Source organism: Myotis myotis, unplaced genomic scaffold (genome assembly GCF_014108235.1).
Source record: "Myotis myotis isolate mMyoMyo1 unplaced genomic scaffold, mMyoMyo1.p scaffold_m19_p_1, whole genome shotgun sequence".
Lineage (NCBI taxonomy): Eukaryota > Metazoa > Chordata > Mammalia > Chiroptera > Vespertilionidae > Myotis > Myotis myotis.
In genome coordinates, this window is record NW_023416313.1 from 179,164,427 (window position 1) to 179,176,610 (window position 12,184).

Below are 12,184 nucleotides of genomic sequence, written 5' to 3' on the forward strand. Positions count from 1 at the left end.
TAGGATACATCCTCACAGTAGAGTAGGATACAGCTGTAAAAAGAAAAAAAGTAAAGAATTACTTTTTAAATCTCTCTTCAAAAGAATGAACTGATTTGGAGTGATTTCCAGGATATACTGTACTGATAAGTGATAAAAGTAAAGTTCAAAAGAGTATTACATGTCACTCTTTATACAAAAAATAGAGAATAGGAAAACAGCATGTCAGTTCTCAAACAGTTAAAGAGTTACCACATGACCCAGCAATTCCACTGTAAGTTATATATACAAGGAAACTGAAAACATATGTCCACACATAATCTTATATAGGAATGTTCACAGAAGTATCATTCATAATAGCAAAAAAAAAAAAAAAAAAGAGAGAGAGAGAGAGAGAGAGAGAAACCAAATGTCCATCAATTGATGCATGAAACAAAATGTGGTATATTCTTTTTTTTTTTTTTTTAGGTGTTTAAGTATTTATTCTGTATTAAGTAACAGATTTACAAAACTAAATAAAATTCCTTAAATTCAAAAGCTGAGAATCTACGCTATAGAAAGAAAAAAAATCAATGATTCCAAAATAGATACAAAATAGATAAAGCAACCTGGACATATTTGGTAAAAGAAGGGCATTTAACAAGAAAGACGTGCTGCTGGTGTGGATTCTGGGTGAGATCATTTTTAAGCTGAGTTTATTTTTTTTTATTTTATTTTATTTTTTTAATTAAATCTTTATTGTTCAGATTATTACATTTGTTCCTCTTTTTTCCCCCCCATAACTCCCCTCCTTCCAGTTCCCGCCCCACCCTCCGCCCTCACTCCCCACCCACTGTCCTCATCCATAGGTGCACGATTTTTGTCCAGTCTCTTCCCGCATCTCCCACACCCCTTTCCCCCCCAAGAATAGTCAGTCCATTCCCTTTCTATGCCCCTGATTCTATTATAATCACCAATTCATTCTGTTCATCAGATTATTTATTCACTTGATTCTTAGATTCACTTGTTGATAGATGCATATTTGTTGTTCATAATTTGTATCTTTACCTTTTTCTTCCTCTTCCTCTTCTTAAAGGATACCTTTCAGCATTTCATATAATCCTGGCTTGGTGGTAATGAACTCCTTTAGCTTTTCCTTATCTGTGAAGCTCTTTATGTGACCTTCAATTCTGAATGATAGCTTTGCTGGATAAAGTAATCTTGGTTGTAGGTTCTTGGTATTCATCACTTTGAATATTTCTTGCCACTCCCTTCTGGCCTGCAAAGTTTCTGTTGAGAAATCAGCTGACAGTCGTATGGGTATTCCCTTGTAGGTCACTGAGTTTCTTTCTCTTGCTGTTTTTAAGATTCTCTCTTTATCTTTTGCTCTTGGCATTTTAATTATGATGTGTCTTGGTGTGGTCCTCTTTGGATTCCTTTTGTTTGGGGTTCTCCGCGCTTCTTGGACCTGTAAGTCCATTTCTTTCACCAGGTGGGGGACGTTTTCTATCATTATTTCTTCAAATAGGTTTTCAATATCTTGCTCTCTCTCATCTTCTGGCACCCCTATAATTCTGATGTTGGTACGCTTGAAGCTGTCCCAGAGGCTCCTTACACTATCCTCGCATTTTTGGAATCTTTTTTCATTTTGCTTTTCCGGTTGGGTGTTTTTTGCTTCCTCGCATTTCAAATCATTGACTTGATTCTTGCGCTCCTCTGGTCTGCTGTTGGGAGTCTGTATAATATTCATTATTTCAGTCCGTGTATGCTTAATTTCTAGTTGGTTCCCCAATATAACATCGAGGGTCTCATTAATTTTCTTGTAGATCTCATTAAGTTTATCGGCGGCTTCTAAACAGTTCTTGAGAGACCTTAAAAGTGTGGTTCTGAACTCTATATCTTCCATTGACAATTTTGTCCTGTTTCTTTGTCTCCGCATTTTGTTATGCTTCCTTGGTGCACCCCCTAGTGGTCTTTGTGCGCAGTCTTATAGTTAAACCTTGATTGTTGTAGCTAATACCAGGGAGGGTTTGACCTCCAGGCCAAGTGGCTATGAGAATCAGCTGTGTCTGCAGTGAGAGAACTTCTGTCCTCTAGGGAGGTGCTAATCTAGCCTTTGCCTGAGGCTATCCGGCAAATGCCTCTGTGCAGGGCTTGGGCGGGGCGGGTGGGTCGCACAGGATCAACAGGGTGGGCCAGAGAGAGCAGTTATGGCAGCTCTCAGTCCTGTCCCCAGGGGCTCTGCCTCTCTGAGTCCCAGCACCCGCTGCAAAGCTCGGAGAGAAAGCTGCACTCGCTCTGACCGAAGCCAGACAGTCCTGCTTCTCCCATTTGAGTCTGGGTCCCTAAAGACTCGCCTGTATCTGGAGCTCAGAGTCTGCGACTCCCGCCCGATTGAACACGCCAACCGCGCCCTCCGCCGCCAGCCTGCTCCGCGCACTCCACCCCTCAGAATTTGACTTCAGCACTGCGCCTCCTCTGAGTGTCTGTATGCGTTTCTCTTTCCTCCTAGTTGTAGGACTTCCACTCAGCCAGCGTTCCTGTGGTTCTGGGTGATGTCCTTTCCGTTTTTTAGTTTCACTTTTGAAGTAGTTGTTCAAGGCAGCAAACTCCGGCGTTAACCTATGCCGCCATCTTGGTTCTCCAAAATGTGGTATATTCTTACAACAGAATATCATTCAGCCATAAAAAGGAATAAAGTACTGATACATGCTTCAACATGGATGAACCTCAAAAAATTATGCTAAGTGAAAGAAGCCATGCACAAAAGTCCACATATTATATGATGTCACTTACATGAAATGTCCACAATAGACAATTCCATAAAAAAATAAAGTAGATTAGTGGTTACCAGGGACTGGGGAAAGGGGAATGGGAAATAACTGCTTATGGATATAAGGATTTCTCTTGGGGGTGATGAAAATGTTCTTGAATTAATGGTGATGGTTGCACAACCTTGTGAATATACTAAAAACCACTAAATCGTACACTTCAAAAGTGTGAGTTTTATGGTATATGCATTGTATCTCAATTTAAAAAATTGTGTGAGAAAAAAAAAAGAAATATAAGAAAACACAATCTGTTCATTTGTGTAGAAGAAATAGAGGAAGAATAAACCAGAAACTTAAGAGACTGGTTAATAACTACAGGACATAGAAAACAGGTGGGGAGAAGAGGGGATGGAAATAGGGTAGCAGAAATAAGGAGTAATACTTCTCTAAGTATATCCTTTTATGTACTAATGTTTAGTAGCAGTAATGTTTCATGTAACAATGTAAATATACAAATAATGAAAATCAACCAGGACTGGGGGAAACCCAAAATGGAAAAGAGTGAGAAAAGAACTTAATTGCATTACAGATTAATAACATAACCACACTAAAAGGAGTGGGGAAGAAAAAAACAAACCTAGGTAACTTTGGAAACAGTATTTTGAGTCAGATACTGTAAGGCCAAAGACACACCAAAAAGCTGTATACAAATACTACATTTAATTAGCAACTATGTTTCTCACAAGGGCATGGGTTAGCAATCGTAACTACTTGATGTGCATTCTAAAAATGAATAAATAAGTTCGTATACTACAGATGAGAGCCAGGCTTCTCACTTCAGAAAAGAAGTTATAAGAATAGGAGACAAGTTGCAATGAACCTTGTGGTGTTAGACTGGAGTAGAAGATAACAATATGAACTCATACAGAGTTCATATTACTATATATAGAAAGAAATGTGTGTATGCATGGATGATTTAGTATATAACATATTATCTGCTAGTTCTGTCCTCTGAGGGTCTAGGAATAATGACACCCCAATGAGCACACCTAGCATCCAGATCTCGATTTAAATTCTATTCTCCAATAAAAGGAAGCAAAGCTCCTTAGAGAAGTGGTTGATTCCAAAAAAGATACAAAATAAACATGGAATAGTCTGTAGTGCCAGGATATAAAACAGTGCTCAAAAAAGGATGAAGGCCAACATGAAAGAGTTCCTAATGGCCAAACTGAAACAATGTGAGCAATAAAATATTACTACTGGATTATAACCTGTAGAATAATTACCTACGAGATCATACTTACATAAATAAGTAATTGAATAAAATGAAGGGACATCTCTTCCTTACAGAAGAATTCCAATAATAAATGCAAAAGGAATGAGGGAAATACAAAACCGACCCTGGGCCCAGTGATGTGATTCAATGGTCAAGCATCGACTTATGAACTAGGAGGTCAACATTCAATTCCTGGTGAGGGTACATGCCCAGGTTGCGGACTCGATCCCCAGTGTGGGGCGTGCAGGAGGCAGCCGATCAATAATTCTCTCTCATCATTAATGTTTCTATCTCTCTCTCCCTCTCTGAAATTAATTAAAAATATATTTTTAAGAAAAAAACACAAAATCACCATTAGGCAAATGCCACAGTAATAACTGTTGCAGACAAGATCCACCAACAGTTGCTAAAATCACTGAGAGAAAGTTTGAGAAGAAACAATATCTCTCAAAGTATAAAGAATAGTAAGAGGCCACCTTAACAAAGTCATCAAGGTTAAAGTATTACTAGCAGTAAGATACATCAACACCATGTATCCTCTAATATGATACACTGAGAAGGACAGATCACTTCTGTGGTTTTCTTGCAAACACACATAACCTCAATCTAATCATTAGAAAAATATCAGAGAAGCCCAAAATGAGAATCCTACAAAATAACTGATCAATACTCATCATATCAAGGTCATGAAAGAAAGGAAAAAATAAACTCTAGTTTAGTTAATAGTAGTATACCAATGCTAATTTCCTAATTTTGATCATGGTACTATGGTTATGTAAGTGGTCAACATTAGATGTGTGAAAGGTATATAGAAACTGCACTATCTTTGCAACATTTCTGTAAGTCTAACATTTCAAAATAAAGAGCTGAAAATAAATGAAAGCCATCAATCAATCATCTTATTCAATTTCCTTTTTCCCTGCTCAGTGATCTCATCTGGAATTTAATATTCCAATTAACTTAGAGAGCCCAGTAAGTGACAGTAAAACAAACTAAAATCATAAAAATAGACCGGCCGGTGTGGCTCAGTGGTTGAGCATCAACATATGAACTAGGAGGTCACAGTTCGATTCCTAGTCGGGGCATATGCCCAGGTTGCGGGCTTGATCCCCAGTGTGGAGTATGCAGGAGAAAGCCAATCGGTAATTCTCTCTCATCACTGATGTTTCTATCTCTCTAGCCCTCTCCCTTCCTCTCTGAAATCAATAAAAATATATATTAAAAAAAAAAGAAAAGAATGTAACTCCCACTTACATCACCCTTCCTTCTCTGCTAAAATCATAAAAATTAGATCTGGCATCGCAAAAGATAATTGCATATTTTATGTTCCCTTATAAATGTTTTCATCAAAAATATATACTAGCTGCTGTGACTTTATTGGCTTTGCAAACTTCTTTTTAAATGACATGAGAAACTTTTTATGTTTTCAACATCATGATAACCTGCAATATGTGCATGTAAGAATGCATTTCATTTGTCTGTTAAACCAAATGCATTTACATTTATAAAATTACCTACAATAGATTATAGCATTTGTTATTTATTATTATATTATATAGTTGTTCAACTATAAAATTCAAATTTTGTTTCACAAGTTAATTTGCTTTTTTTTTTTTGGTTAATTCCCACCCAAGGAAATTTTTCTATTGATCTTTTAGAGAGTGTGGAAGAGAGAGGGAAAGAGAGAGAAACACGTTGACTATTTGCCTCCTGCACACGTCCCAACCACGGCCTGGGCCACTGAGAAGCCTGCAACCAAGGTATGTGCCCTTGACCGGAATCAAACCCGGGACCCTATGGTCTGCAAGCCAACGCTCTATCCAATGAGCCAAACTGGCTAGGGCCTCAATTTGCTTTTATCCTAACATAACTGTTTCTCCATACTCCAAACAGCAGTCATTGTTATTTTAAGTTCTGAAAATCTGAATTTTAAAAAATCAACTGTTCAATGTACCCAGTCCTCTTTTTTTGTTTCAAATATCAAGAAAGAGCCATTTAGTCTTTCTTAGGGAAAAATGCTTGGGACAACTGAACTGTATGGCTATTTATGATGTGCAACCTCTACCGACCAATCCAGTCCAATAAACAACACAGTCTTCTAAATTTCTTTAATCAAATGGGATTTTTAGTACACATTTATATCAATAAGCAGATTAAGTGATTGTTTATAGTTGCTTTCTCATCCATACACCACCTGGATGTCTATATTGAGAGTGAAATACTTACATGACCAGCAAATGAATGAGAAGTGTCATATGCAAACAGTATGACTAGAAATTTAAGCAACAAAGTGATAAGAACCTTAGGAAAGCAAAATTAATAAAAGTTTAGAATTTCAAGAGGCCTTAATAGGCCATTTAATCCATTCCAATGACAACCCCAGACAGATGACAATCTATCCTAATTTTAAAAGCCTTTAGATTTCCAACTTCCCTAGATTCTGCCATTTAATCATATGTGATTGGGGGAAATATTACAAGACTATTCTTTGCCCTACCTAATACTTTATTTTCTCAAATGACATAATTATCCTATATAATAAAAGCCTAATATGCAAACTGTCCCCTCGGGTGGCCGTTAGACCAGGCGTTCAACTGCTCTCTATGACGTGCGCTGACCATCAGGGGGCGGTGTGGAACATGGCAGGCGGTAGTGTAGGTGCTGCTGGCCCCAATGGGCCCGACAAGAGCGGGACTGTGGTGGGATGGTGGAGCAGGTGAGCGGGCAGTGCCAGGTCAAGGCAGGTGCAAGTAGGGTCCAACTGCCCCACCGATCACCCTGCAGACCGATCGCCCCACAGATTGCAACCAGTCACAGCAGCAGGGGGTGGGGATGGTGAAAGGCCAAGGCGGGGTGCTGGGCGGGGCTGCAGGGCTGCAAGGCTGGGGGCGCAAGCTGGGGCCCTATCTCTGCAGGCCATCCTGAGGGACCCCACCCATGCACGAATCCATGCACCAGGCCTCTAGAGTGTGTGTGTGTGTGTGTGTGTGTGTGTGTGTGTGTATAGTCAAGGATGTGCCAGTGTGGCTCAATGGTCGAGCAATGGTCGAGCGTTGACCTAAGAACCAGGAGGTCACAGTTCCATTCCGTCAGGGCACATGCCCAGGTTATGGACTCTATCCCCAGTGGAGGGCATGCAGGAGGCAGCCTATCAATGATTCTCTCTCATCACTGATGTTTCTCTCTCTCTCTCCTTTCCTCTCCGTAATCAATAAAAATACATTTCTTAAAATAAAAATAAATAAAATCAAGGAGGTCATACACATGTGCATACAGGCACCTAGAACACTCAATTTTGCTTGTATAAACACACGCTATAAAAAAACCTACATAATCAAAGGCACACATCCACCCCATCCCAATCACAAAAGCACTATGAAACAAACAATGTCACATAACTATTTTGGCCTAAAAATAACCAACGGAAATCAATTTCATAAACCTCGAGGTAAACAGGTTTCTTCCCTCTATGAATAACTAAAGTTTATTTGCTTTCCAAAACACTGCTCCTTTTCACCATCCACCTCAGGCAAAACTGCAAAAACATGTAATGTACGAGATCGAAGCAGATACTTTTTAATGTGTGATTTTTAAAACCATTTGGCTAACAATCACTTAAAGAACTAGGCCCAAAGAAAGAGTGAGTGATGACAGAGTACAACCGGTGTTAATGAACAAGTAACTGGATTTAATCAAGCAGGCCAAAGATGTGACTCAAAACAAATCATTTATCATTTCTGATATATATATATATATATATATATATATATATATAGAGAGAGAGAGAGAGAGAGAGAGAGAGAGAGAGAGAGAGAGACCCCAATCAAGGATGAGCCGGGTACTATTGGAAAAAATTAACTGTCTGGTAGAAATACAACAAAATGTTAACCATGAAATGTTATCTCTGGAAATGGAATTACAGTGATGCGTTAGTCTGCTCAGGTTTGGTATTCCTACTATTCTGATTATCCATATTTAACACAGTATTACAGATATTTCAAAATTAAGGCAAATTACGCCCGGTGCTTCACAGCTCTCCGGGATGGAAAACACGTCTTTTACATAACCTCCTGGGAAATGCGGTACCTACCCGCTCCGGTCTTCCTCCTGTCTCCCATGAACACACCACCCATCACCATATTCTCTGGGGCAGCTCCTGTCATCCTCCTCCTCATCTCACTCCAAAGACTACACAATGCATCTCGTCTCCCCTCCTGCTAGCAGAGGCTCTCAATTATTTTAACCGGGGCGGGAGATTTGGAAAACGCTTTGCCAGATGATGAGCTGCCCCCACCCAAAAGCAGAGGAAGTGAGAAAGGCACCTCGCCCCAACCTCCACCGCCACCCCTCAAAAGGTGGCCGGCGAGAGGGACACCGGGGGCGCAGCTCTCCTCGGAGCTGGGAAAAGGAGTCGACCGCCGCGCCCGGCCCGCCTGGCCCCAGCCAGGGGAGGGGCGCTCGTTAGCGGATAAAGGGGTGAAGGAAAAGGTCAGAGAGGCGACCCCGGAGGGCTGAGGGACACGTACAGGCAGCCGCCGGAGGGGCGGGTCCCTCCGCCCTCTCGGGCGAGCGGCTCGGCTTCTAACGTGACTTGGTAGGCATCCGGGCCGCGAGAAGCACCCGGGGCCAGGGGGCCTCACCGCGCCGGCAGGGCTCCCTCAGGCCTTCGACTGCCGCCCACCCGGGACCCCGGCGCCCCGCTCGGCAGCGGCCCCGGAACGGCTCCGGCCGGCCTTGCCCAGCCGGCGGGGCGCAAGCAAAGGCGGCCAGGGAGACAGAAGAGGAGGCGTTACCATACGCGGCTCCGGAGCTGGCAGGGGGTGAAACGCGAATCCTGTGACCCGGGCCCCGCTCAGCGGCGGCGGCGGCGGTGGTGGCCGCGTCCTTTATTTTTGCTGCAGCAGCGGCCACTTGTCAAAGGGAAAGACGTAAGAGGCGGCGGCAGCAGCAGCAGCGGCAGGCGAGTCTCGCGGGATTTAGGCGGAAGTCTCGCGCAGCCCGGCGCCCTCGCCCCGCCCCCCAGGCCGTGCGCGGGAGGCGAGAGGGACCGAGGGCACGAGGAAGTTGCAGGAGGGAGGGGACAGGGCAGAGGATTTCATTGGGGTGAGGGAAACCGAGGGTTTTTGGAGACCCAAGTACCGCGCGGCCCCTCACCTTTCAGCCCTCGCGGAGTGGACCGGACTCCGCCAGTGAAGCACAATGGGGGCGTTTCACAAAGGGCGGGAGGAGTGGGGAGCCAGGCGGCGCGCCCGTCTTTACTCCCGGGGGCCTCCTGGTGCTGCGGGACGCAACCCCGCGAAGAGAAGCTGACTGCAGCGCCCGCCGGCCGCACCCCTTTATCTCCGACGCGCACCCGGCGCTCTGCGCTCCTTATCTCCCATCACACCCTAGCTAGACCTTTGCCCGGTCAAGTTCAGTCCCATGCAAGTATTTCACTTGACCTACTAATAATATCTTATTACTCATGTCTTTGCGCGGCCGGACAGCCAGAATCCTGCAAATACTGGGGCTTCCGACCCTCGGTTTTCTTTCGTGCTGAGGAACACGGGGTACATTTTCTTTGGTGGACTTACATCCTTCACCATAACCCCGAACTCTACGATGAGGTTCCGTGAGGGACCCTAACTGGCTGTGTCATCACTGTATCCCCGGCACCTCACACCGGTCCAGGTACTCATGACATTGTTGGAGGATATTCCCGTCCCCGTCTTCCTTCCTTACCTGTGCTTACTCTTAGGCTCCTGCATGTCCAGCCACCTTCCGGGTGTCTGTCCTTCCTGGAAAATACTCTACCGAGCACCAGTTAGGTGCAACTGACTGAGGGTATGGAGTTGGTCTCCGCCCTCAAGAAGTTCACTAATTGGGGACATAAGAGGAAAATACAACATCCAAGTCATGCATGTTTCACTAATGTAAAAAAAAAGTATGGTAGAGGTAAAGACGGACTGGTTAAATTGGATGTATGTGAGGCAGGTTAGCTGGAGAGTTGTTTGACTCTGAGATAACTGGTTTCACCGCCAGACATAGAGGAGAATTCTGGGATCCCATTTACCAGGTGTATGTCCTTGGGCAAGTTGCTTGACCTCTCTGAACCTCAGTTTCTTATCTGTCAACTTATAATGTTGGTTCTTATTATCACAGGGTTCCTGTGAGAAGTAAAATATATGTAAAGTCTCTGACATATATATATTACGCATTAAATGTTAGGCCTTATTTAAACGTGTGTAACTTTCAAGTTTGTCCATATAAAATGTCTGCCTCCCTGGTAAACTAGATGTGAGCGCGTGGGTATATGTGGAGTGATGTCATTGTTGCTAATGCTTTATGATCTGGGTATTGTGTGTGAAGCTGAGATAAGGCCAACACGCTCCCTTGTCATTTTCATTTTCACTTGCTAGTGATGTAGGCGTCATTGCCTTTTCTCTTTCAAGAAAAGGACTCTACTTACTTTAAAGGCCATTTAAGAGATTCTCTCTTTTGCCCTCTCCTTAACTTCCACCCTCAGGGCTGTCTGGAAAGAACTGAATTCAATTTCATACAATTAACAAATACAGTTAATGTCTGCAAGTAAGCCCTAACTACTGTCCAACCTCACCTTGACCACTCCACCCCTTCCCTAAACACTCTAATTCTTAAATCTCCGTATGCTGGAGTCTTGCTGTCAGCATCATTCTCCCAACTCTTACCAGTTCATTGTATCCAGATTCCCCCTAGAAAAGTGTTGGACATGGGAGGGGGGATAGAAGGAACTCAAGGCCAAGGCCTCAGCGTCCCAGGCCTTTGCCCTGATAGTCTGAGTAGCACACACTGGCCACTTCAGTCTGCTACATCTTTTCCCACATGTGTACACCACCCCCATCTCAGCCACACATTCCACAATCCCACACCCCAACCAGGAGGTCCCAGACAGAGTAACTGGAGAATCAAGAGAAGAATATATATTTTACATCTTTCATCTGCAAATAGGAAATATGTGCCTCCTAAATAAAAAGTAGGGCTAAGTCAGAAGTGAAAGAATCCAACAGAGGAGTAAAGACAGAGCAGAGGAGAAGGTTAAAAGGATTCTGGGCATAAATTTGTTTTCCCTTTAGCACTTGGCTCAAGAAACAAATAGCTCCAATGTTCAGAAAAGGGCTGCAGAGCCAGAATCCACAGTCATGAGTCCTGGTATCTCCTGGAAAGGCAGCCTATTTGCCCTCAGGTTACACAGCCTTTCTGAACCTCTTCTCACATCTGTATATACGGGTGATAATAGGTTTTCTGCCTGCCTCAGAATATCATGGGAATCACAACATAGGAAAGTACTTTGTAAGCCTAGAGTGCACCTAAATGTGAGGTGTTACCATTAATTCATTCACTTAACAGATCTTTGTTGAATGCCTATCGTAAACCAGGCACTTGTGCAAGGCATTGAATATACTGAGTCGAGCAAGCTTTACCTAGTATACCTGCCCTCAAGATCCCTTGTGGTCTAATGGGAGGAGATAGGGAAGAAAATAAATATTATAATACCATGTGAAGTGAGTGCAAGGACAAGGGTATGGGGGGAAGGAGGGAACAGGAGGAAGGAAAAAGAGCTAGAAAGGCTTCTTGGAAAAGGAGGTTTAGAAGGAGAGCACATATGAGGATCCAGCTCATTTCATGAAGAGTGATTCGTAAATCAACTCTAAAATAACTTCAACTAATTGCTCTGTTGTGGGTTGTGAATTCTGCTTTGTTCTAATAAAACGCACATCTCCTAAACCATTAGAAAAGAGTCTTTGATGTGGAATCATTATATATCCCCATTAGCTTTGAAGAAAGATGAAATTAATGGAGAAAAAAAATCAGTGGTATCTTAATTGCAAACATTTTGTTCTTACAGCTTGTGTTTAAACACCAGAAAAAGAGAATGCATTCCACCTCACAGACTGTCGCCAGTAGTTCCCTTCAGCCAGTCTTTCTGATCCAGGGAATATTACAGATCAGAGGCCAAGAGGCATTTCCAAAATGTGATAATAATATTTTATTTTTATGTATGTGTTTATTTATACTATATTTCTTTTCAAAAATATTTGGAGATAACTGTAAGCAGTTATCTGAATCATGTTCCCCACAAAAAAACTCCAAGGAAGTGTGTGTGTGTGTGTGTGTGTGTGTGTGTGTATCACTCAATCATTTCACATATTTATTGGTGCCT

The 12,184-nt window shown here is 42.7% G+C and overlaps 1 protein-coding gene across 1 annotated transcript in view; it reads right to left on the bottom strand.

The window, feature by feature from the left end:
- Nucleotides 1–8,925, bottom strand: part of HERC1 (HECT and RLD domain containing E3 ubiquitin protein ligase family member 1) — a 194,786-nt gene extending 185,861 nt beyond the window's left edge. The window contains exon 1 of the mRNA XM_036304126.1: nucleotides 8,799–8,925. The gene's annotated coding sequence lies outside the window, so the exon portion shown is untranslated. The remainder of the gene's footprint in view (nucleotides 1–8,798) is intronic.
- Nucleotides 8,926–12,184: the final 3,259 nt, after the last annotated feature.